At 38.2% G+C, this 27550-nt stretch overlaps 1 protein-coding gene across 11 annotated transcripts in view; it reads left to right on the forward strand.

Annotated features, from left to right (window-relative positions):
• Window positions 1–1531: 1531 nt before the first annotated feature.
• Window positions 1532–27550, forward strand: part of PLAGL1 (PLAG1 like zinc finger 1) — a 138825-nt gene continuing 112806 nt past the window's right edge. For 9 of the 11 annotated variants that reach the window (XM_078155088.1, XM_078155089.1, XM_020972473.2 and 6 more), the window contains exon 1: window positions 1532–1620. The gene's annotated coding sequence lies outside the window, so the exon portion shown is untranslated. Of the gene's footprint in view, window positions 1621–1919; window positions 2008–2257; window positions 2428–27550 lie in introns of those variants that run through there. The other 2 variants (XM_020972471.2, XM_078155086.1) reach the window with 2 other exon arrangements.

Raw genomic sequence — 27550 nt, forward strand, 5'->3', positions numbered from 1 at the left:
AACCCCAGAAATTTAAAAAGTTAAAAATATATGGAAGATTATTTCCATTACAAAAGGACTTGCATTTAAACCAGGAGCGCTATCAATGCATTTATATTTTAAGTGCATAAGATTTGATTCACATATGACTTTTCAAGAATTCGATGAGTTTAAAGAAAACTATATCTCTATTTTAAATTGCCAAATTTGTCTTTCCTCACAATATATCACTCATTAAATTTACAAATGAAGATTAGTTATAGCTCCTACTCCCAATTTAGAACAAGACTATGGTTTTCCATTATACTTCAAGTCAGGTTCAAGAGCTTCCTCATCTCTGCTTCAAAGTTTTTCAGAAGCCAAATTGGACCACTTTACTTCATTTGTTTCCTGTACTAGAGATTGTCCCTTCCTTTTCTATTAGATTCTATTTCTTAATGTCTTTTTAGTCCCATTATCCACTCTAACCCACTTCTGAGGATTCATTGTATTCCCTGAAAGCTCTCTTTACCTAGGTTACCACTCTCTCACTTCCACAAGTTTTACAAAATGTGTACCTCCTCCATGAAGGCGTCCATCAGTAAAGAAAGATAATGAATTTGCCTCCCCAAGTCTAAACACGAGATCCCTGTGTCCATTTCCCACCCCTACCAGAGCCCATGGGCATCTTACAAAGATACGTACTATGAGGATAATTGTAATTCTAGAATTTGCCTTACAGGAGGTGTTCTGAGAATCAAATGAGATAATGGACGCATATGAGCCTTGCAAACTTTGCTATTTACAGGTAGGCTTTTACTATCATTATTATTATTAGATGAGATAACTGAGGTAAAGTACTTTATGAACTTAAAGCACTAAACTGTATAAAGTTTAGCTAGGAAGAAGACCGTAGTGGAGTGAAAAGCGCACTGGTCTTGGGATCAAAAGATTTAGGTTCTAGTTGTAACACTTAAATAGCCACGTGATCCTGGGGCAAGTCACTTCTCGGGGCTTCAATTTCCTCCTCTATTATATGGGGATTATGGTACACGTGGTACCTACTTCACAGAGCTATTCTGAATCAAGCATTTTGAAAACCTGAAAGTGTTATAAAAATATAAGTTTCTTTCATTGTCACAAAGAGGGACTTTTAGGTTTGCTGTCCCTATCAACCGAAGATTTTGATCGTAACAAGAAATGAGTGTGGCAGGACTTGGCTAAGGCGCATAGAAAGAATTAGATGGCTCCAGATCCATCAGAATATAGTTATCGCATTCAAACTGGTGGGGGAGAAACAGTCTTTGTTTCACGTGTAGAGGAAAATAAATAGCTCAGAAATCCCCAGAAGTGGTTTTATTTGCACAACCACACTGCCGGTAGTCGAGAGGGGATCTACATCACCCACCACCCACCCCTTTCCCCGCCCGCTGCTGTTCCTCCTCCTCTTCTCCTTTTCGGTGCCTGGCTGGAACAGGAGCGCAGCGGACAAACCTCGCTGGCCCGCGCGGCTCAGAGAGGGGAGGGGGAGGACGCTGTCGCGAGTCGCAGAGTCGGGAGAGGTCGCGCTTCCCCGCGGAGCTGCCCTCAGACAGCTGGGGGCCAGGGGGCGCCCGAAGTTGGTCGGAGGGCTTTCCCTCTCCCGTCTGCGAACTTTTCAAGGTGGGAGAAACTTGGCCCCGGATTTCGGAGAACTCAGGCGAAGGGCAGAGAAGTTGAGGCTCGGGGAAAGGAGAGCTAAGCAGATAGGCAGGCGTGGGTGGGGCAGGGCGCGGCGGGGGTGCCGGGGGGCCGGGGATGCTGCGGGGCAGGCGGGCGAGCTGGACGTTCTGTGGGGCTGGGGAGAGGCGGCCCCAGCTGGGTTGTTTCGCTTGAGTAGGTGCGGGCGCAGCTTCCCCCTCTCCGCCGCTCCCCCCTCCCCCGCCCGGAAGGCGGACGGGCGGGGGGAGGTGCGAGCTGCTCACCCATCCCCGGGGCGGGCGGCGCGCGAGGTTGCGCGAGGAGCTGCGGCAGCGAGAAGCCCCTCTCAGGTGGGGGCGTGCATGCCTGGTAAGTGTCTTTCTTCGCTTCCTCTCCGGCGGGGCCAGTGGCGGGGGGACGCTGAAAGCTCAAGCCCAGGTAGCTCACGGTTTGGGCAAAACGTCTCTTGGTTGGGCAGTGGGGGGCGAGGAGGCAGCGCAGCCGGTACCTCGAAACTGCAAGCTACACGTTTTTGTCTTTTGGTTTTTGTTTTCTCCTCCGCAGCAGAAGAGAGCTCCCTTCCAGTAGTTGCCCCAGCTTGCGGGCTGGAAGGTGTAAGCTACTGCTGGGCTTTTCCCTGGGGCTGAGCGAGTCGTTGACCCGTTTAGCAAATTGCTTACGCCTCAGCCCGGGGAAGGAAAAGGTTGGGGTTTTGCCACCCCGAAGCTGAAGTTCGCAGGTTCCGCGGGAGTAGGGTTGCGTCCAGAGCTCCAGGGCTGAGGAGAGAAGGTCAGCCTTTGTACTCCTGGGTCGCTTTCTTTTTCTCGAGTTTCCGATACTGGCTGTTTCTTCTCTCCTTGGGGGGTGGGGGAAGTGAGGAGGACTGAAGTAGGACTTAAAGTACTTACTACTTAACAGCTCGGTCGGGTCTAAAGCCTTTTTCCTCCTCCCTTCTCCCTAGACATGGGGGAGAAATGTTTTGCTAACTTTTCCTACCCGTGATGTGTTACTTGTGAAAAGAACCTGGGCCTTCGGGGATCTGTGCTCCTTGGGAGGTAATGCTATCTGTGGGCGCGCACACGCACACGCACACGCGCGCTCACACAGGAGAAAAAATGTGAAAAAAAAAAGTTCCAGTAGTCTCCGTTTTGGTAAGGGAGATGATGTAGTGTAAAGAGCTTTGTAGTTGGAGTCAAGATCTGAATTCAACTTTTGTCATCACCAATTACTACCTGGGTGACCTTGGGCAAGTCATTTAATCTCAGTTCTCTCATCTGTAAATTGAAGGGGAATAAATCTTTTAAAACCCCTTCTAGCTCTAAATCCTATGATGTAATTGTTTAGAAAAGGCGATATAGGAGAGTTCTGGGAAAGTCGCCACTGATTCGTATAGAAAAGGACCAGGGCGGGTCCGTCGTCCCAAAAGAATTCAGACCACACAAAAGTCGTAGTTAAATGTTTCTCTCTCTTTGTTTCCACGTCGGTTCTGCTTCCTAATGTGGAGCTTTTAAATCAGATTTTGCTTTCACCTTATTACGATGTGCATTTTAGGCAGCAACTATTAGTGTCGCTAAGCTGCCTTAAATACTTTGTGGAAGTAAGCTGGATGTAAAACTGAAATAAATAAATAGTAGTGTCTGTGTAGATGAGGGTGAGTGGGAGTAGGTATGAGCTTAGTGATAGTTTTGGAGTCGAAGGACCGGGGTTTGAATCCCTGCCTTTCCAATATTGCTTGTATGGGGAAATAATTTTTAATCTCTCCGGGCCTCAGTTTCTTCATTTATACAGTTAAGGGTTGCTTTAGATAACATCTAAGGTCTTTCTAGCTTTTACATCTGTAGTTCCTTCCTTACTTTGCTTTTATTTGTGATAAATGAGACATAGCCAATAGTGAAGTAAAACATTGTCCTAGCCAGGTGAGTATGTTTCAAAATCATGACAATTATTGAGTAAATGAATGAAAAAACATTTATTAAGAGATTGCTGTATGCACTGTTTTGCTGTGGCAGGAGGCTTGAGAGTCTGATTATTTTGACTATAAGAAGTAAGTCAGATGATTCGGGGATAATTAGGGATTTCATTTTTAGGATTAATATAATTCAGTAGAAGGAAATTGGTCTGTGATTCAAGAGAAGTGGGTTCTAGACTGTGACCTTGAACAGTTTACTTAACCTTGACATGCCTAATTTTCTTCATCAGTGCAATAGTCCTATCGTGTTTTGTAGGCAAAATAATATTATAGATACGAAAATGTAACACATGTACAAGATAAAATTGAATTAAGTGGAATATGTACATAGATACTTTACAGTTTAAATGGGTGCTCTGTTTAAAGAAAAATTGTAATTGGTGTTAGGAATAGAACTAATAAAATCTATAATGTTTAGTTGGAAGATGTAGGTAGAAGAATCAATAGCAGTGCTGATATAGAAAATGATCTAGAACATTCATATCACCCAAACAATAAGCAAAGTCCAATTTTTCACATTGTATGTTTTATGTTAAAGGATAAATTTTGAGAAGCGGCATTATACAATTGTATATATCTTTTTCTGTTACTATTTTATGTACTTAATTTACTAGATTATTTTCATTTAGCCAAACTGAACCCTTTTTCTAGCACAATATCCTATTCAATTTAAGACTCCTTGGATCACTATAAGTAATATGCTTACACATCTAAGTGATAACACCACTGCCTGACACATCTGTTATAAAATTAAGTAGGAAGATATAAATGTAGGTCAAAGCATTGAGTACCCATCATTCAACTGATAGTCAAAGCAGTTGCTTTTAAAGTTTGACAAAAGCTTTAGTGTTTATTTATTAAGCATTTACTATGTGCCAAGCACTAACATTCATGGTTTAGAAATCAAAATGACTTCTTTGGTACCCTATTAACAAGAGTAATTACTATGTCTTTTCTTTCTGAATTTTCTGGTAGCTTATCCATTAAAAATGCAGAACTATCAAAGGGCTAGGGGCTGTCAAATAAATTTGTTAAAAAACTTAAAGATGAAAAAAATGCTCAGAATTGACACTAGAATCTCACTCAAATAAATGCTAAATGAGTAGTTCAGATATATTGTATTAGCACCAGATATAAAGAAGAAAATAGATATTCCCTCTCCTCAAGAAACTGGGAATTATGTCTACAGAGAGACATAAATTAGAATATAAATCATAATATAAATATACAAGAAAAGCACAAAGAATGGAGTTGTAACAGTTCTGTCCTTATCTATCCTTGCTCCCTGCAACCCCCCCCCCCGAATCTTGAGGTTAGATGAGGAAAAGATCACTACTGGCATTTTAGTTGAGCTTTAAAGGATGGAGAGTTCATTCTATGTATGGAAAATGCTGTGAACAAAGTTTTGGAGGCAGGAAATGGAGATATATAGACCTTTACAGGAAAAGAGAATGAATAGTTTAGCTTGGCTGCAGTATAGAATAAATGAGAGAGGGAGTATTGTAATATAAGACTAGAAAGGTAGGTTGGAATCTTGTGAAGTGCCTTGACTAAAGAATTTGGACTTTTACCTTTTTAAACATTTGTATAGTTGAATTTTCACAGGTATCTCACATTTTAAACCTCATCACAACCCTGTGAGGTAGGCAGGACAAGTATTGTTATTTTCAATTTACAGATGAGGAAACAAGATTAGACAGACTGTGACCCTGGGCAAGAAATTTAACCTCTGTTTGCTTCAGTTTCCTCCTCTGTAAAAAGGGGATGATGATAGCACCTTCCTCCCAGGGTTGTTGTGAGGGTCAAATGAGATAATTGTAAAGCAATTGGCACAGTGGCTGGTACATAGTAGGTGCTGTATAAATGTTAGCTGTTATCATTATTAGCTGACCTACCCAATGGTATATAACTAATAAGCATCAAAGTTGGAGATCTTAGATCTATAGATGCCATGTACCTTGGAGTGATGCTAGTCCTTCTCCCACTGGATCATGATGCCCTTGTATTACTGCTGTTGACCAGAGTTCATAGTAGAGTGTTAAAATGTTGTGCTTGTATTATCCAGTGTACTTAGGTTCACCTCTTCTACTAGTCTTGTATCTACTTGGCTATATCTACTACTACTATTTATGTGATCTTGGGGAAGTCATTTAACCCCATGAGTCTCACTTTCTTCACATGTAATATCAAGGCATTGGACTAGATAATCTCTGAGATCCTTTCCATCTCCAAATCTATTATTCTTCCTACTGCAACCTCATACCCAGTCTCCTCAGGTGAGAAAACTTAAGATTATACTGTATTGCTTTGAGCCCACATTGCTTGCTGAGTGCAGCATGTTTGCTGAGGAAAGGCTAATAGAGGCCACACAGGGCATCTTCCATATGCCCCAAAGCAACCACTTCCATCTGAATCAGCGCAAGCATCTTCTGCCTCTTACTGCCTGCCCAATGTCCCAACTGGGATGTGGAGAATCTAGTGCAAAGAAGAGCAACCTTCCCTTTAACCTCAGGTCTCCCATCTTCTACTTTGAGGGTAGAAGAACATTCTCATAGCACGTCATACCCTTCACTTCTCAGTCAGTGACTCTGAGCTCCTATAACCATATTCCACCTACTCATACTACCCAATTCCTCATTCCCATCCCTTTCAACCGCCCCCATCAACATCCCAAAGTTTCCACCCAGCCTTTCCATTGTGCCTTCTGAAATGCCTGTTCCATAGGCAACAAACTTTGCTTCATCTTAAATCTTTTCCTCTCCCACTCTTTCCATCTGTTAACTCTTACTGAAACCTGGCTTCCTCTGATAGCGTAGCCTACCTGGCCGCCCTTTCTAATATTAGCTACAGCTTCAATCATTCTTCTCTGCTCACTGGTTGAGGTAGGGGAGTTGGAATACTCCTTGCTCCCCTTGCCACTTCCAGGTCCTTCTTCCATCACCTGTAATCTCTCTTCCTTTAAGGTTCATGCTCTTCATATCCACTACCCAGTCAGAATCTTGGCAGCTCTTGTTTACATACTCCTCCCTCCACCACCACTCTCCTTCCTTCCTCAATGAATTTGATACTAAGCTCACAGTTTTTCTCTCCTCAACTCCTACCTTCATACTTAGGGATTTCAACAGACACATTGATTCTTTCTCAAAAACCCTAAGCATTCAATTCCTCAACTTACTGACCTCCCATGAACTATCTTTATCCCACCTCAGCCACAACAAATGTGGTTATACTCTTGATCTTGCTATCACCCCCAAATGTGCCAGCTCTTTGTTAAAGAATTCTGAAATCCCCTTATCCAACCATATTCTGTTGGCTTTTCACCTCTCCCTTTTCCTTCCTTTATAAAACCCTGCTCTTTGTCCACACTGCATGAGACCTTCAATCCCTTAATCCCTCAATTCTGTCCCAAGTCTCCTCCCCTACACTAGCCACTCTTTCCTCTTCTCCCTATCTTGATCCTGGTGAACCAGTTCAACTCTACACTGTCTGCTGCTTTTGAATACCTAGCCCCCTTATTATATTGAATTTTCACCCAGCCAAGCCTCAAGTTTACTCCTACATACTTGGTTGCTGAACAAAGCTGGAGAAAATCACCTAACGATTCTGACTGAGCCCATGACAAATTTGTGTTACGTAACCTCAACTGGGTCTTCACTGCTGCTAGGCAATCCTACTGTACTTCCCTTATCAATTCACTATCTCCCTCTCCAAAGCAGCTCTTCCAAACTTTTTCATCCCTCCTCAAACCTCTCATGGCTTCTCCTCCCCCTATTCAACAGATTGTCGCCTCTGTCAGTCCTACTCTTTATATTATTTTAAATTTTTCCCCTTCTACTGGCTTATTCCTATAGGCTACAAACATGTCCTTCTCTCCCGTATTCTGAGAAAACCCTCACGTGGTTCTTTCATCCCTGCTATTGTCCTATATCTTTTTGGCCCTTTGTAGCTAAACTCCTGGATGAATCTATCTACAGTAGGTGCCTCAATTTTCTCTCCTCTCACTCTTCTTAATTCCTTACAGTCTGGCTTCTGACCTTATCACTCCACTGAAATTGCTCTCTCCAAAGTTACTAATGCTCTCTTAGTTGCCAAATTTAATGGTCTTTTCTCAGTCTTTATTCTTTTTAACCTCTCTGTGGTCTTTGACATATTGATCACTCTCTTCTCCTGATACTCTCTTCTCTCTAGGTTTTCAGGACATTACTCTCTCCTGGTATTCCTCTTACCTATATGATTGTTCATTCTCTGACTCCTTTGCTAGATCATACCCTCTAATAATAGGTTCTGTCCTGGGCCATCTTCTCTTCTCCCTCTATACAACTTCAGTTGATTATTTCATTAACTCCCATGGATTTAATTACCATCTTTATGCTGATGATTTTAAAATCTGCCTATCCTGCCCCACTTTCTCTGCTGACCTCCAGTATCACATCTGCAACTGCCTTTCAGACGTCTTGAACTGAATATACAGTAGATCTCTTAAGCTCAATATATTCAAGATGGTACTCATTATCTTCCCCCCAAATCCCCTTCCCCCATATTTTCCCTATTACTTTAGAGGGCAACACCATTCTCATAGTCCCGCCGGCTCTCAAACTAGGAGTCATCCTGGATTTCTCACTATCTCACCCCACTCCCCATATCCAAGCTGTTGTCTTTGCAACATCTCTTGAATATGCCCTCTTTTCTCCTCTGACACTGCCACCACTCTAGTGCAGGTTCTCATCACCTCGGCATGCCTTGATTATTTAAATAGCCTGTTTTAAGGCTCTCCCTACTCCAATCCATCCCTTCATTTTAAATCACTGAAGTGATTTTCCTAAAGCGTAGGTCTGATCGTATGAACCCCTGCTCAGTACACTACAGTGGCTTGCTGTTGCCTCTAGGATCAAATATAAAATTCTTTGTTTGCTATCAAAGCCCTTCATAATCTAGTCCTCTCCTACCTTTCCACTCTTTCTTATACTTTACTTCCCAACAGATATTCTATTTAGTGACGCTGGCCTCAGGGCTATTCCATGAACAAGATGGTCCATCTTTCACCTCCTGGCATTTTCTCTGGCTATCTCATAAGCCTGGAACTCTTTCCCAATGATTATTGAACTCCCTGGCTAAAATCTTACCATCTACAAGAAACCTCCTCCAACCCATCTTAATGACATTGCCTTCCCTCTGTTAATTATTTCCTATTTATCCTGTATATAGTTTGCTTTGTATATATTTGTATATATTTATTTGCCTGTTGTTTCCACCATTAGATTGTAACCTCCTTGAGGGCAGGGACTGTCTTTTGTCTTAGTTTGTATCCCTAGTGCTTTGCATAGTGACTGGTACGTAGTAATGTAAATTGATTGATCAGTTGATTCTATATTAAATGTTGGGTGGTAATTGCCTGTCTGAATTGCTATACCTCTATTCTGGCCACCACTAGGCAAATATGAGTTGTTTGCTTGCTTCTTCAATAATACTTCCATCTAGACATTATAGAGCAATCCCTGAGCTAGACAGAGACTAGAAAGCAAGAATGGTGAAATGTTTAAGGGGGAGGACAGAAATTTAAGTCATCTAACAAAGTCCAGAGATGTTATAATTTCCCATGTAAAAATATTCTCTGCTTTCCACCTGTTTAGTGCTGGTGGTAGCATTGGTGTCTCAGTTTCTGATATTTGTCCTTATATGCCTTTCTATGTGTTCTCCAGTCCCTGAGGGTCCTGAATATGGATTGAAAGTCCATAGATGTGGGTCATGTATTAATTAGAATGTTGATTGCTAATCTGCAGTGGATAAAGTATACCCAAGGTTCTGTTCATTGTAGAACAAGGACACAGAAATGTGTAGGGAAGAATTTTGTTTGACTGATACTGACCTGGTTTTTCTTACTAGAAATCTTCCTTGGCATTAGAATAACTTTTATAACCCTCCTTCCAATTTTAATATCAAACTTTATCTTATTTCTATATCCATTAATCAGTTTTTTTCTGACTTCATAGTCAGTTGGTCAAACAAACATGTTTTTAATTAGTATACATTCCTTACCTGTATTGTGAAATTCCACTGTGGAATATTAAAAGAAAAAAGTATTTATCGTGGACCTGCCCTCAAAGAGCTTATACGTTGGAGAGATATTAACACAGAAAAGATTTGGTCTATAATGCAAGACAGCATATAATGATCAAGCATGCACACACACATATTACTCTTTCAACCAAATAAAACTTAGAGTGAAGTTAATTGGCCACATTGATATGGCAGCCTCTTTGCCATCGATCAACTGACAAGCATTTATTAAATGCCTACAATATTGCCAGATATGCTTTGAGGTGCTGAAGATACGAAGGTAGAAGTGAAAATTGTCCCAGCCTTTAAGGACTTAGGGAGTTTATAGTCTTCCCAAAGGAGAAGATGTATGTGGGTATATACGTGTGTGTGTGTGTGTGTGAGAGAGAGAGAGAGAGAGAGAGAGAGAGAGAGAGAGAGAGAGAGAGAGAGAATATAAATGTATTCTTGTGTGGAAGGTGGCACTTGAACTTAGTCTTGAAGGGACTAGGGAGTGCATTCCAGCAATAGTGGGCAGCCAGTGCAGAGGTGGGAGATTAGGTGTATGACAAACAACAATAAAACTAATGTGTGTGGATTGCATTTCCTGGATGGAAGTAACTTACAATAAGGATGGAAAAGTAGTTTTGGATCAGGTTACTGTAAAGAGCTTTAAATGTCATACATAGGAATTTGTACTTGGTCCTGGAGGTAATAGGGAACCACTGGAGTTTATTAAGTAGGAAAATGACATACAATTGTTTGGCAGTTATGTTAAGGACTGTCTGTAGAGGAGAGAGACTTGAACATGGGAAATCGATTAGGAAGCTTTTGTCATGGTCCAGGTGAGAGGTGAAGATCTGGACTAGGGTGGTAGCTATGTGGGTGAAACTAGAAGGACAGATATGAAAGATGTTGTAGGGGTAGAAACTACTAGATCTGGCAACTGATTGGATATGTGATAAACTGTGGAAGGTATTTGTGGGTGTCATTTAAGAGGACTCATAGCTTTTTGTAGTTATTTATTCTTGGTCCCTGCTACTGGGCTATGAAAGAGGAGCCAGGAAATTCTCCTAATATTGGTAATCAGTAGAATGGACATGGTTAGAAAGCAAGCTACTGGGTGGTTATGACAGAACATAGAGAGTCGTTGAGTATATACAGAGAATGGGAATAGGATACTTGCATGGGGAATGAAGAGTGATATGAATCTGTGATGAGATAGAGAGAATATATATTATGTATAATATATAATATCATACACACACGCACACATATATAAGAGATTAATGTGACTATGGAAGATGAGAAAATATGAGTCAATGTCAGTAGTTTATTTGTCCAGTTGTGGATGTCTGGCAGTTTTGTGAGCATCTCTGGACATAGGGCTCCGGAGGGTTCCCTTGGGTGAATTTCAACATAGGGAATGTGGGAAAGAGTGGAGGAGATGGTGCCTCTAGCCTGTGTATCAAGCCAGTGAGACCATGTGGGTCTTACTGTTCTCCTTATAAAACAATTCTAGTTCTGGGAACAGTAATGACAGAGCCCTGTCAGATGTAGAATATTTAAGTGGCACAGTTTTGAATTTCAGTAGTTTTTTCATCAAAAAAGAGAGAAGTTGAGTTGGTGTGGAGGTGGGGGACAATGCAGAGGGCCAAGGCAGAAATAGAACATAAAATGAGAGTGGGAACGGCTATACTGAGATATTCTATTCCCTCTGCCGTTACCCTGGTACAGGCCCCAGTTACTAGCTAACTGGATAGTTGTGATGGCCTATTAACACATCTTCCAGCCTTCATTCTCTTCTTTCCTTTAGACTAATCTTCTTTTTGCATAGATATGGTTATGTAACTCATTTCCTCAGGCATCTTCAGAGGTTCTCTAAGTGTGGTTTAGGCTCCTTTGCTTGACATTCAAGACTCTCCATAGACTGATAACTCTTTCCTTTCCAGCTTTATCTCATACTATTTACCTATAATTATTATTGTGTTTTAATCAAACTAGGCTTTTTTCTGCTTTTTGGACATACCTTGTTCTTTCTGTTTGTGCCTCCATGATTTTTCTCATGCTGTTTGTTACTTATGTCTGGAATGTTCTCTCTCCAGCCTTCACTTCATTTTCTCTCCACCTCCCCCCACCCCCAACACACACATTGAATTACTCATCTTTTAAAACCCTACTCAAAGGGCACTTCTTTCATGAAACCTTCCATTATTCCCTTAGTTGATAATGCTCTTCCAAACCCAACAGTCCATCTTTGCCCATGTGCCTCTGCACAGATGGTCTCCATTTCTGGAATTTACTCCTTTACCTCTACCTCAGGGGCTCCCCAGCTTCCTTCAAAGCATTGTTCAGCTACTACCTTCTATAGTGTACAGGTTCTGAAATGATCCAGAGGAGGCAGTAGTAGCCTCGGGTTCAGTTAGGGGAGGGGGTTGAATAAAAATAAAGGGATGGTGGAAACATAAGGAAAGAAGAGAAGATAAGAAAAATTTTAACCATTTGTACATGTTTCATCTGTTGTGTGATAGAGTTAGAGCTGTAGTGATAACAATATTTTGCAAATAAACACAAAATGCAAGTTGTAACTGATCAATGGTCAAGACCACTGACAGGTCTTAACAAGCAAGTGTTGGTAGGTGAGGGTGTTGCATGTTGTAGAGAAGTCTAGTATATATTGGCAGGAATATATGTGTAATGACTTGTTTACAATACAATACTATACTACATGATGCAATATTATATCATCAAAATTTCGATGCAGGAAAAATCCCACAAATTCACAATAAATTATCAGATTTAAGAGGCATCATTTAAAAAATTTATATATTTTTTGAAATGATGCAAATTTTAAAAAGATGTTAACAGGTTAAAGAAAGTAGATTTCCAGGGGGTTCCTGAGTAATTTTTTTTTTGAAAAGGGGGTGGTAGGCCAAATAAGTTTGGAAACCTTGGTTCTACACTAAGCCTTTCCAAACACCTCCCTGCCCAACTGATATTTTGCTCTTTCAAAACTACTTTTTGTTACTTTGTATATTCTTGAAGCCTTTCAGCTCCTGTTCTGCTGGCATATGCATTGCAAGTCCAGGTTTATTATCATTCTGCAATGATTGTTAATATTAATAATACCTCACACTTTTATCACACTTTAAGGCTTGAAAAATGCTCTATATACATTATGCCACTTGATCTTCACTTGTGAGGTAAGTTTTGCTATTATCGCCATTTTACAGATTAGGAAACTGAGATTGAGACAGGGTCACACACATGGTAAGTGAGGTGGGATTCAAACCCAGGTTTTTCTGACTCCAAATTCAGTGCTTTGGTTACCATGAAACACAGGAGTAAGATGCTGATTTTTCTTTATCCACATTTGAGTTGCATTCAAATATTTTTTCTTCACTTCCACAACCCATACTATTTTTAGTATAATAAATGCACAATTGGGACTTTTGAAATTCCTATTTGCCTATGATTTATAATGCTTGGGATGGTATTTGTGATACCAGCATTGGAAGTAATGATTATATACTGTTATTCCCCCCCACCCCCCGCCGCTGAGTCTCAGGGCTTTGTTTGATGAACGTGGAAATGCTTATAGGATTCTGGGCAACAAAAGTTGGCCAGGACTAGAGGACCACATACCTAATATAATTTGCTCTGGGGGAGGCACTTTCAATTGTAGGTTATAGGGAAAGGAATCTAGGGTTCACACAATTCTAGGCATTCTGAATAATTTGATCCAGAGATCTGTATAACGGGCTTCAGATTCATTCTTAGGTAGAAAGATTCTAGAGTCTATTGATAGATTCGTTATATGATTCATAATCCACTTGTAAATCATTTAGATTATGTAAAGAAATACCAAAAAAATTATCATATTTGAACCCTACAGAAACTGCATTTTTTGCAGCATCCATAAAATCAAGATAAGACATCTGAACTTATTATTTTGGGAGTAAAGACCTTGGGTTTGTTTGACTTTGACTATCGATTGAGCCTTTTCATTTTCAGTAGATTCTTGTGAAGGTGCTGTAGAGGATACTATTACATATTAACATCTCTTGTCATGGAAATAACTCCTTCCCTCCTCCCTCCAGATATAGATTAGATAGAACATTTATGTATATATCTTATAAAACCACTGTGACAATGGTGTGATAATAGTATCATTTTCAATTCAATTCAACATGCATTTATTTAATGCCTACTACTTGTAAGGTGTTGAGGCTAGAAAGACTAACACAAAATACCATCTGCCCGCAGGGAGTTGATAGTCTACTGGGATGAAACAACATAATACATCATTAAATAAATAAAAAAAAATACAAGTCATTTTTAGTTAGGAGTGGTGGTGATGGTGATGTATCTGGAGTCAGGAGGTAGAATATCATACACAGAGAACAGCAGGTAGACTAGTTTGCTGGAATGTAGAGTGAAGTGGGGATGGAATATGAAATCAATCTAGTATAAGTGAAGATGTGGATCATAATAGTTAAGGAGGTTGTATATTTTTGTAGTTTCTTAAGATTGTTCTGTGTTTGTAAAATGCATTTGCAACACAAATATTTTTAAGTGATGATTCTTTTGGAATTTTGTTTAATTTGTAAACTTAAATTGATTTTAAATTAATTCATTATGTCATGCAAGAGGGAATTCTAACCTGTACTATATGTGTTTGTGATTTGCTGAGGGAGTATAGAATATACAGTTTTAGTAGACTGAAAGGAGGCAAGTACAATGGAAGGAAAACTAGATTTGGAATTAGAAGCCATGGGCAAGTCACTTAACTTTTCTGAGCCTGTTTTTATCATCTGTAAGAGGAGGAGAGGAGTTGTTTATATGACTTCTTAGGTCTCTTCTAGCTCTAAATCTATTATTCTCTGAAAGATATGATTATTCATAATAATGTCTTTAAATTTTGGAGTTAAAGAGTGTTACTTTTGAGACAGTAAATATATATTAAATGTTTTTAATTGTTTGAAATATTTTCTTTGGCAATGCTCTGAATCATTTGTTACTGGCCATAAAACTTTATTCAAACACTTAAATGATCTAGGCAAATCAGAACCAATTTTAGATGGGACATAAAGATGATAATATTTATGTTTGTCTACTTTGGTGTATTACAGATACTACTTATTTTTGACATTTAATCATTCACTGCTGTACATAATCAGTTGATTCATGTGTATGTGTGTTCTACCTAATAAGAAGAGGTCCTTGAGCCAAGGACCATCTTTTAAAAAATTAAATTCATTATGTTTATTATAAACTCAGTGTTTACAATAAATGTCTTTGACACTCAGGGCCTATGACACAGTAAGATCCTTAGAAAGTAACTTTGTTCAAGATACTTTGTGAATCAATACCCATTGAAAACCATAATTCATGAGCCCATATCAATATCTTTATCATTTTAAGGTCATGCAACATACTAGCTGAAAGCAAAAGACATTTAATAAGGAAGCATAACAAATTAAGTGATAAAGAAAAATCTGCTCTCCTTTCCATTCCTACAAAGGATAAATTCTCCTGCAAGTTATTGTTATCAGTGGCTGTAGTACACATATGGTTGCTATTCATCCCCTCAAGGGCAGTTTACTGAACGCTGCTACCATTTGCTGAGGTATGGGGTCTAGTAAGCCATTTGCTGGCAAGGGAGGGTAAGACCTTTAGTGTATGAACTGAGGCTCTGAACTACTATACCCCCAGCCAGGTGCAGTAAGCAAAAGCCATCAGATTACCAGGGAAAGATTAAGCTTTTTTCTCTGGTGCTGACTCTAATTTGGGATTAGAAAATTTCTTTTTATTTTTGTCAAAATCCTAATTGTCAGTCATTCTACATCCCTCAAACCCATTTTGGACTCTCTAGCCAATAAAAACCCCACTGGAGTTGTGTGGTGATGGAATTACAAGGCTGCCCTTGACTTTCATGGTACTTCCTGACTGCCATGCAAATAATTCTAGAGTCAAGAACAAAAGGGCTGGATGAAGCTCCTCAAGCTAAGACTTCACCTTTGTACTACAGTCTTGCCTTTATTACATGTACCTGCTGGCAACAAAATTGTTGGTCCTCGATAGCGTTCTGGCCAGCACAAAAGTTCTGGTCTGTATACTCATTAACCAAAAATTGAACAAATGGAGCAAATCTCCAACTTAACAACCTCAAGTATTAATTATATAGAGAGAATTAAAAAAAATTATACTTATGTGTGTCTGTGAACTAATAGATGGATAGTCTCTCTAATTGTACCAATCACAGTGCATCTATTCTTGCCCTTTTAGTTTATTGTGTCTACGTCTTCTTTCCTCAAGTTTGCCACAGGACGTCCACTTAATGTGCCTATGTGCTAGGACCCTTCCTCATTTTCTTCTGCCATTGTGAAGATACCAGTGGAGTTTTTAGGGTGTTTGTCAGTTATCCCTCAATGACCAGCCCATTTTGTTTTGTGATATTATATTTCCTTAATGACATCTTACACTATAGTTCTTCTGGGAAATTCCTTGTTCGTTATGTATTAGAGCCTACTCACATTCACCACATGCTTCTCCTTTGCCCTCTGGGTAATATTTGTTTTTAATTCTTCAGAGACTGTAGTGTTCCATGAGTCACAGCCATGCAAGATTATACGAAATAACGAGGTTAGGAGAATGACCTCTACAATGTAATAGAGTTTCATGGGTCACTAAACTCACTTCTAAGTCCATCCTTAGCTACTACGTAACTTTTTTTTTTACTATTTTTAATCTTATTATTCCAAGATCTAGAGTGGTATCAGTTAATAATGATAATAATTGTAGCTAGCATTTATATTGTTGTTGTTGTTCAGTTGTTTCAGTCATGTCTGACCCTTCATGACACTGTTTGGGGTTTCCTTGACAAAGATACTGGAATGGTTTGCCATTTCGTTCCCAGCTCATTTTACAGATGAGGAAACTGAAGCAGAAAGGGTTGTGACTTTGCCAGGGTCACACAGCTAGTAAGTGTCTGAAGCCAGATTTGAACTCAGGAAGATGAGTCTCACTGATTTCAGGCCCAGCACTCTATCTACTGTACCACCTAGCTGCAAGCAGTTATGTAGCACCAAGTATATGCCAGGCAGTGTGCTAAGCACTTTATGAATATTATCTCATTTGATCCTCACAACAACCCTGGGAGGTAGATGCTATTATTATCTCTGGTTTTATGGATGATGAAATAGAGGCAGAGGTTAATAACTAAAGTCATCTAACTCTAGTAGGTGTCTCAGGTTGGATTTGAACTCAGGTCTTCCTGACTTCAGGCCCAGAACTCCATTCATTGTGCCACTTACCTTCCTCAATTAATTAATAATACCTTTGATAAAATTTCAACATACCTCACCTATTCAGCTAAATCCAAAGTCTTCAGCCCAATTCCAAACCTTATTGCCTCTCTTCAAGCCTTCTATGATACCCTCCAAGCTCACCCCCTTAGCAGAGGACCTTGCCTTGTACTTCACAAAATTTCCCTTATTATTTTCTTTTTCACTCCAATCTCTGATGAGGAAGTGGCCTATATTCTTTTATTTTAAGCTTCTGTCCTTTTTTAAAAATAATTATTTATTTTTAATTTTCGACATTCACTTCCATAAGATTATGAATTTAAAAATTTTTCCTCCTCTCTTTCCTCCCCTCTCCCCAAGACGGTGTATAATCTGATATAGGCTTTACTTATACATTCATATTAAGCATATTTTCACATTAGTCATGAGGTATATAGAAGAATTAGAATTAATGAGAGGAACCACAAGAAAGAAGAAATAAAACAAATCAACAAAAGAAAAGGAAAGCAAATAGTATGCTTCCATCTGCATTCAGACTCCATGGTTCTTTTTCTGGTAGCATTTTCCATCATGAGTCTTTTGAAATTGTCTTAGATCCTTGCATTGCTGAGAAGAGCTAAGTCTATAAAAGTCAATCATTGCACAGTGTGGCTGTTACTGTGTATAATGTTCTCCTGGTTCTGCTCACTTCACTCAGCATCAGTTCATATAAGTCTTTCCAGGTTTTTCTGAAGTCTTCCATCTCATCATTTCTTATAGCACAATGGTATTCCATTACATTCATATATCACAATTTGTTCAGCCATTCCCCAATTGATAGGCATCCCCTCAATTTCCAATTCTTTGCCACCACAGAAAGAGCTGCTATAAATTTTTTTGTACATATGGGTTCTTGTCCCATTTTTATGATCTCTTTGGGATACAGACCTAGAAGTGGTGTTGCTGGGTCAAAGGGTATGCACAGTTTTATAGCCCTTTGGGCATAGTTCCAAATTGCTCTCTAGAATGGCTGCATCAGTTCACAACTCCACCAACAATGCTTTAGTGTTCCAATTTTCCCCTGTTTTCTCCAACATTTATCATTTTCCTGTTTTGTCACGTTAGCCAATCTGATAGGTATAAAGTGGTACTTCAGAGTCATTTTGATTTTCATTTTTCTAATAGCGATTTAGAGCATTTTATCATATGACTATAGACAGCTTTAATTTCTTCCTCTGAAAACTACCCATGCATATCCTTTGACCATTTATCAACTGGGGAAATGACTTGTAGTCTTATAAATTCAGCTCAGTTCTCTATATATTTTAGAAATGAGGCCTGACACTGAGTGGCCCTTATTCTTGCCAAGGTCAACACTTCTACATGCAAATTTGATCCATTTCATCCCAATAGATTGCCCCTGCAATCACTTCCTCTTTCTAATCTTCATTCTCTCCCTATCGACTAGCTCTTTCTTTGCCTTCAGCAAACACACCTATTTCTCTCCCATCCTTTAAAAAATTCCTCTCTTGTTCCTACTATCTCTGGTAGTTACTATCCTAAATTTCTCCTCCACTTAGTGGCTAAACTCCTTGAGAAAGCCATGTACACTCACTGCTCACATTTTTCTCACTCAGTTCCTAAACCCTCTTTCATATGGCTTCTGACCTCGTTCGAATGAAAGTGCTCTCTCCAAAGTTATTAGTGATTTCTTAAATGTCAAATCTAATGCCATTTTCTCAATTCTTATCTTTCTTGATCTTTCTGCAGCATTTCACACTCTTTATCACCTCTTCTTAGCGACTCTTTACTCTTGGTTTCTGTGACACTGTGCTGCTTGGTGCTCCTTGTCTGACCCCTCCTTCTCAGTCTCCTTTGCTGAATCTGATATGTTTCATGGCCATTAACTGTGGGTGTCCCCCAAGACTCTGTCCTATCCTTTCTCTTTTTATTTCTATACTCTTGTCACTTGGTAATCTCCTTAGTTCTTATGGGTTCAGTTGTCATTTCTATGCAGATGATTCACAGACCTGTATATCCAACCCTGTTTTCTCTCCTGAGCTCCAGTCCCTAATCACCCACTGACAGTTGGCTGTCTTGAATTGTTTGTCCCTTAGGTGTCTCCAGCTCAGCATGTCCAAAATGAAACTCGGCTTTCCCATCAAGTCCTTCTCTCTTCTGTGTTACTTCGGAGGGTATCACTATCTTCCCTGACTCTAAATTTCAGCGTCATCCTTGACTTCACTCTCACCTCACACGTCTAATCAGTCATTAGATTTTGTTGTTTCTACCTTTACAACATCACATATAATTCCCCTTTGCTCTAGTCCCACAACCATCAACCTAGTGCAGGTCCTCTTCACCTCTTGCCTGGGCTTTCAAAATTGCCTTCTAATTAGTTTTTCTATGTCAAGGCTTCCAAAACCAACAGATTCTCTCTTCTCAGCTCCCAAAGTGACTTTCCTAAAGAACTGGTATGGCCATGTTACCTCCTTAGTTAACTTTTGTTGTTGCCATTTAATCATTTCAGTCATGTCTGACTGTTAGTGACACCATTTGGGGTTTTCTTGGCAAAGGTACTGGAGTGGTTTGCCATTTCGTTCTCCAGCTCATTTTATAGGTGAGGAAACTGAAACAGACAGGGTTAAATGACTTGGCCACAGTCACACAGCTAGTAAATGTCTGAGGCCACATTTGAACTCAGAAGATTGCCTGGTACTCTATCCACTGTGCCACCTCACTGTCTCTCAGTTAAGTTTAGTTGCTCCCTGTTGCCTTGAGCATCAAATATAAAGTCTTCTTTTAGTTTGGTCCCTTCCTTACTTTCCAGTTTTATGCTCTGTGCACTCCATGAACCGGTTACACTGGCCTATTTCCTGTTCTCCTTACATGATGCTTTATCCCCTATCTTCATGTTTTCCCACTGTCTATCCCCCCATGTCTGTAATACTATCCCCTTATTTCTTGGAATCCCTGGCTTCCTTCAAGACTTAGCTAATATAACAACTTTGACAATAGCCAGAGTTTCTGTAGTGATTTAAAGTTTGCAAAGTGCTTTACAAATATATTAACTCATTTGGTCCTTACAATAATCCTGGGAGGTAGATGATTTTATTCCCATTTTACAGATGAGAAAACTGAGGCATACAGAGGTTGTGTGACTTGCCCAGGTTTACACAGCTAGTAAATGTCTGAGGGAGGATTTAAACGGAGGTGTTTGTGACTCCAGGTCTATGGCTGTATTCGCTGTGTCACCAACCTGCCGGTTTTTTGCAGTTCCCTGACCCCCAGCTGCTAGATTCTTCCCCCTCTAACATTACTTTCACCTACTCTTTATTTAAATTGTATATACCTGTTATTTACATGTTGCTTCCCTTCAGGAACTGTTTTTTCCTTTCTAGTACTGCCCCTTTTCTCTTCCCTCCCCCACCCTTCTGCCCAATTCCTGGAACATAGTAAAGGAGTAATAAGTGCTTGTTGATTGCGTCATTGCTTCATCAGATATTACTGATTTACTCAACTGGAGAAGATTACTTTCTAAACGGTAGTCATGAATATATGATATTATAGTTACTGAATATACAAGTTAATACTAAAATCAATCATAAGAAACACAAATATTTACAGTGATACATTGTATAAATACAAATATTTAGCTGTGAGAAAAATCATAGCCAGAGTCACCTCAACACCTCACTGTAACTTTAGATGACTTTTCTTCACTCTTGAGAACAGTCCTGTTTTATTTAGTTTATTCAGGAAAACAAAATCTTTTTGAAGATAAAGAAAGAAGATCCCTCTGTGTTCTTTCTCTGTCTTCTCTAGCTTATTTCCGGCTTTGACAGGAAAAAAGAAATCTCTTTAGCTTCTCTCAAGCCCTTATTCTTAAGTTTTTTCCCCCAGACTTACTACTTGTAAAATTCTCTTTATGATGTAATTTCTTCATAAAAGAATAGTTAAGGTAAATCTAAGAAGAAAGGAATTTCTTCTGCCTTCTTTCTGTCTTTTCCATAAACCTCTCATAGACCCATGTTAAAAAGCACACTTTCCCTGACTCCCTAGAGCAAAGTACCTCATAGCATGGCAGTTACAGCTGTAATTCCTAAATTTTCTTCTCTTAAAAAAAAATGAAACAGTTTCTGTAAGCCTTTGTAGAAGAGATGAAACAGGAGTTACACATATATTTAATATAATTGAATTTATCAAATAAGAAATATCAACTAAAAAGGTTCCCTTATAAAGCCTTATGAAATACCATTATATTTGGCTTTAAAAAAAAGTGAGTTATAGATAGTATGTATTGTGTTCTGGTTCAGTTTCTCTTGATCTGCATTACTTCATATGTATCTTTGCATACTTCCTTTTAACATTTATTCATCTTTTTTATAAGAATGCAAAATTTTACTATATTAATATATCTGTTTAGCATTCCCTAATCACTTTTCATATTAGTATTTTGTGTTAGATATAATGTATATAATTGTTATTCATTTTATAATATCTTTGGGACAGAGTTCTAGCAAAGAGATTATTGAGTCAATGTGTGTGAGCAATTTTATTACTCTTATACATTTCCAGATTGCTCCCTAAAAAAGTAATTACTAGTTTCCACTTTCACCAATATTCACCTAATATTGTTCTTATGTCCTGGTATAGTGGAAATAACATTGAATTTGGAATAATTTGTTGTGGTTCAATTGTGTCCAACTCTTCGTGACCCCATTTGGGGTTTTCTTGGCAAAGATACTGGAATGGTTTGCCATCTCTTTCTGCAGTTCATTTTACAGATGAGGAAACCAAGACAAACAGTATTAAATGATTTGCCCAGGATCACACAGCTAGTAAGTGTCTGAAGCCAGATTTGAACTCAGGAAGATGAGTCTTGCTTACTCCAGACCCAGTACTTTATCCACTGTACTACTTAGCTGCCCTTAGAATAATAGGACCTGAATTTGCTACTTACTACTTGTGTGATTATGGACAAGTCATTCATCTGTTCTAGGCTTAAGTTTTCTTATATGGAAGATGTATCAGATGCCCATAGAGGTCCCTTCCAGCTCTAAAATCTATGATTCTGTGTGTGTATATATAATATGTACACACAGTGAGAAGTTCAAGAAATTCGTAGATCCAGTTTCTTATACATTATTTCAAGTTGTTTATGTTAAATCACTCAATAACTTTTCTCTTGGGCTTCAAATATATTGCCAATGTAAGTTTGTGCTTAATATCTAAAAATGACTTAAGATTTCAGTTTCTATACTTAAAATTTCTAAATGCCCAAGTATCATCAGATTGGTCCATACATTTAATAAGTAATAGTGTATGAGGATCACATAGCACCTTAAACAGAAGTTTTGGTGTATGACTATAGTAAAATCTTACTAATATGGAATTCTGGATAATTTGGACAAATGAGATGGGCAGAAATTTATTTTTTAAAGAAGGTGTATACTTAGTAGTATAAATAAGATGTCAAAGGATTGATTACCTCATTAAGAAATGAAACTATTTTAAAGCATGTTAGAAATAACCATTTAATTATAATGTCAAGGCTTCTGCCATGTGTAAGGTGCTTTGATGTGATATAAATCATTCTTCTTTAAAGCAGAACTTTTATTAGGTTGCACTTCGCTAATCTTGTTCAGGATTAGCCCTGTAATCAAGGTGCTGGAAAATTCCTTAAAAATCACAGGCTAACTCATTCTACAGATGTGGTAACTGAGGCTTCCATAGGGGCCAAGCAGGAACTAAAACTCTGTTCGAGTTCTTAGGCCATTGCTCGTTCTACTGTACCATCCTGCCCCTCCAGTATTTGAAAGGAATTGCATTTTGCTTATTTTAAAAATTTTCATAGGTCATAGTTATACTAACTTTTTTTTTTGCTCATATGACCTGAACTAATGACGTTTTATTGAATAGACATAAATGTTTAGGAAGAGATGGTAATAGTAATAATACTACCTGTAAATTTTGTGAATTTCCTCATAGGATTTAAGAACCATTTAAAGAGTCGGGAGAATTGACAAAGGGCAAAATACTCTATAAAACTGAGAACAGTGCCTATCCCATGAGATCTTCTCCCAAGCAGACAGAATCATATCACCACAGTTAAAAGAGAAATCTGATAAAGTACTTGTAGAAATTGGGGGGGAGAGGGAGAACTTGTTTAGTGCTGGGAAAGGAACTTTATACTCTGTAGATAACTAATTGTTCCATTTGTATAATACTTTATACTTTTCCAAGCACTTTCAGATTATTTGCTAAAACAACCTCGTCAAGTAGTTGATTGCTTCACTGTGCATTTTTATTCTCATGTTGTAGGGAGGAAAACTGAATGTGTGTAGAGCTGGGAATTGCTTAAGATAACACAGCATAGGGGCAGCTAGGTTGTGTAGCGCATAGAGCAACCAGCTCTGGAGTCAGGAGGACCTGAGTTCAAATGTGGCTTCAGACGATTACTACCTGTGTGACCCTAGGTAAGTCACTTAACCCTAATTGCCTCCCTGTCCCCCCCCCCAAAAAAAAAAGGGAACAGCATAGCAGAGCTAGGACTAGAACCTGATTTTTCTAATTCCTCTAAAACCCTTAAGAATTCTGGGATATTAAAGGGTAATGCAATATGATAAAAAAAAAAAAGATACACTTTAACATTAGACTAGAGGGAAATTTAACCTTTTCAAGATAATGAAATAATTATTTGTCATGTATAGAATCACTTTCTGAATGGAAAGTCAGATATAAATAAATAAGTTTGGTTAAGAGGATCCTTTGCACAGTGAATTCTGGGAGAATGTAATATGATTTTGATATTTGTGCTAAGAATTTTATTTCATGTGTAGTTTAAATTAACAATGAAAACATTGATTAAGATTTTTGCCTGCTGCAATAGCTAATTGAATCATTCCTAAATTTAAACTACACATGTTGTCTTGTGTTTTTTTTTTTCTCTTGCCCCTAATGTGAAGGGTTTGTTGGTGACAGGAGTCATAGAGGAAGTTTTAGACTCTATTGCATACTATCATCTGAACATCACTTGTGAAAATACTGTAGTATTTTTAGTTGTTGTGATTGCCGGTAGATCTTCACGATGTATCAAATGACAGACCTTTTTGGAAATGTGTTGCCAAATCTCTCCAAGAAAATTTTTATTTAAAAAATTGTTGACTTCAAAATATCTGAAAAAAAAAATCTACTTTCTCTTTCATAAAATCAGGTCTCAGAATACTAGTGAATGTTCTTTTAAAAAATATCTTTAAACATGTAAAATAAAATGCAACTCAACTTCCAAAGATAGTTAAGGATTCTCAGTATACTCTATCTGTACAACACCATGAATTGTTATTATCTTATTTGCAGTTCATGCTTTTAAAGAGCAGCTAAATCTTTTAGACGTCACAGCCTTAGTTTTGCATCATATTTTTGTCTCATGTCTTTCTTTCCCTGCAACACTTTACAGATTGAATTCTAAAAGAGTGACATCCAGAGAATTAGGTCCAGACAAACTATAAAGAAGAGAGGTTAATGGTTTATGGATCAACTGTTTGTTTCACTCATCCTTTGGCATAGAAGGCCTCAGGTAGATAAATGATTAACTTAGAAAAGGAACAGGCATTGGTTAATAGGATACAACTATAATATGTAGACAAGATGGGAAACTTAGTAAGATCTTTAGTTGAATTCTTAGAGGCCCTAGCACAGTCATTCCTAAGTTTTTGAATTGTAACACCTGGTTAATGAGCTTTTTGAAGGGTGATTTCATCATCTCCCCCAATTTGTTTCCTCCCATAGGTATTTGTTGTGTGGTATATGTTTATTTTTTTTAAAAATTCCCCCCTTTGAGATAAAAGGAGACATCCTTAATATGATAGGAAATACAGGCCTACTAATTGCTATCCTAAAGGTTGACCCATTTTTGAATGCTTCTTTTATTTTTTTTTAAACCAAAAGCATAACTGGACGTGTTGAGATTTTTAGAGAGCAGAAAAAAAAATTAATACTAAGCCAAGCAAATATACCTAAGAGGTCACTGGTAAAGAACAGTATTATGCAGGTTGAAAGGATTATGTTTTAAGCGTATAACCTCATTTCACAAGACGAACCCTCAAAGAATCTTTCATCTATTTAATTAAGAGAGTATTTGCTTAAATGAACCATTCAACCAACTAGCTTTTAGAATTTCTGCATATCTTCTTTTCAGAACAGTACAGTCAGTGCTTCAGGTGGGCTGGAGGGAGAAGGAGTGGGCTTCTGTTCTTTTGGAAGTTTTAATTCTACTCCTCCACTTCTGAGCAGGTGCAGACAAACTATATGGTGTCACTCCTGCCTGTTCCTCCTGCTTGCTCCTCTTACCTTTCCTCTGGCTTTCCTTTTTCCTTTCTTCTTTTCTCTCTACTTTTTCCTTTCCTTTTTTCTCTCTCAAACTTCCTTCTTGAAGGGTTAAGAAAATCTGTACTTGCCATTCCTTTCTTGATTTCTAATAACTTCAGTATTTTGCCAGTCATGGTATTTTAGGTAAAGTCATGGCAAATGTAAAGCGCATATTAACATGTTCAGTTTCTATTTGACTTCTTTTGAAGTGAGTCATACCCATCTGGAAACCTAGAGCTGAAAAGTATTTTTAAGGCTTTTGATAGCAGTAATTCTATTACATGCTGTCATATTAGTTCATATTTTTTGTGGTCTTCAGAAATTTCTAGAGTATCTGACAAATGGAACAACAAAGATTGGATTTTGTTGCAAAACAGGATTCATGTACATATAACCAAAAAGCCGAGGTTATATCTGTTGGAAGAAGGCATAGCAGAAGGAGAGCTAGGTTTGGAGCAAATAGCTGGATTCTGACTCTGGATGGTTATTTGTGTAACCTGGAGCAAAACACATCTTTGGTCCTCAGTTTCCTCATCTGTATGATAAAGAGGTGGTACTAGATAATTTCTAAATCCCTTTCAAGCTCTAAAAGTTGGAAGGTAGCTAGCTTTCACAGTAAGCAAGATTGTGGGGAAGATAGGACACTTATTATCCTTGTAGTCCTGGGCAAGTCATTTACTTTTTCTTAGCCTTAGTTTCTTCATCTATATGATGGGAATAATAATAACATCTAAGGATATACACGTACGGTACTTTGTAAACCTTAAATACATACTAGCTTTTAAAAGCTGTTGGCAGGGGCAGCTAGGTGGTGCAGTAGATAGAGCACCTGCCCTGGGTTCAGGAGGACCTGAGTTCAAATTCGGCCTCAGACCAAACACTTGACATTTACTAGCTGTATGACCCTGAGCAGGTCACTTAATCCTAACTGCTTAAAAATTTAAAAACAAAAAATCTAAAAAAAAAAGCTATTGGCTCATGAACCTGTAACTCTACAAGACATTCTTTAAACAGATTTGTTATCATGAGCTTAATAAACATTGACAAACAAGACTATTTCAATACACAAAGGACAGCAAAAATAGGGATTACATATGAAATTATGAACTTCTGTTATATCTAGTTGGAAGGACCCCCTGTTTTGCTTTTTGTTTTTCGCTTTTCTGTCTAGGCGATGGGATTAAGTGACCTGGCCAGGGTCACGCAGGTAGTAAGTGTTATGTCTCTGAGGCCACATTTGAACTCAGGTCCGCCTGAATTCAGGGCCGGTGCCCTATCCATTGTGCCACCTAGCTGCCCCTGTTGAAATAATAAGAGACATGTTTCATGTGACAGGAAATCCAGGCCTATTGATTGCTGTCCTAAGGATTAACCCTCTTTTTAAATACCTTTTTTTAAAAAAATAAAACTAAAAAGTTTTTTTTTTAAAACTAAGACATTTTCCGTGCTACTTATAGCTTGTTTCATCTTGATATAATTCCGATGTGGTATAATTTACTTCCTTTCCTATCTATGTCCTTCTACAAGGCGTTCTTAAGTGATGTTGTGGAATATCTCTCTTTTGTGGCATTTATTAATAGGGTTCGCTTCTATCATTTTTATAAGCAGAACAGGACATCTGAGACTTTATTGTTGCCATGTTTTAATTTTTATATTATTAACTATATATGCTGTTTATAAAATGTTTTCCTTTTGTTTTATAGAAAACTTTTTAATCTCTGTAATTTTCTTCCAGTATTTTTTATTTGTAAACATGTGAATGTTTAGTCTCTTTCCATGTCTCTTTGAAATAATTTATTTCCTCATTTTTTTACAGGACAATAGTTTTGTATCATTTTCTTATACCACAGTTTGTTCAGCCATTTCCCAATTGATGAGAATCCCTTTAATTTCCAGGTTTTTGCCACCCTATAAAGAGTGGCTATAAATATTGTTGCACATATGAATAGCTATAGTTAATCAGGATTTCTTCCCTTGAGAACTGCCTGTTACTGTCTTTAGACCATTTATCTATATGTTTTTCTGTAGATATTATTTATTTGTATCTTAGATGGAATACATTTTATTATTATTGTAAATAGTATTTATCTATCATTTTTTCCTTGGTTTTTGTTATGGATATATTAAAATGCTGGTCATTTGTGGGGCTTATCTTATACCCATCCCCTCTTTCTAATTTGTTACCTTATTTTTTTGTGTGTCGTATTTTCTAGATATAGTTATTAACAGGTTAATTATATTAACCTATTTA

The sequence above is a fragment of the Phascolarctos cinereus genome, unplaced genomic scaffold (assembly GCF_003287225.1).
Source record: "Phascolarctos cinereus isolate Bilbo 61053 unplaced genomic scaffold, phaCin_HiC Scaffold_5;HRSCAF=322, whole genome shotgun sequence".
NCBI classification, from domain to species: Eukaryota; Metazoa; Chordata; class Mammalia; order Diprotodontia; family Phascolarctidae; genus Phascolarctos; species Phascolarctos cinereus.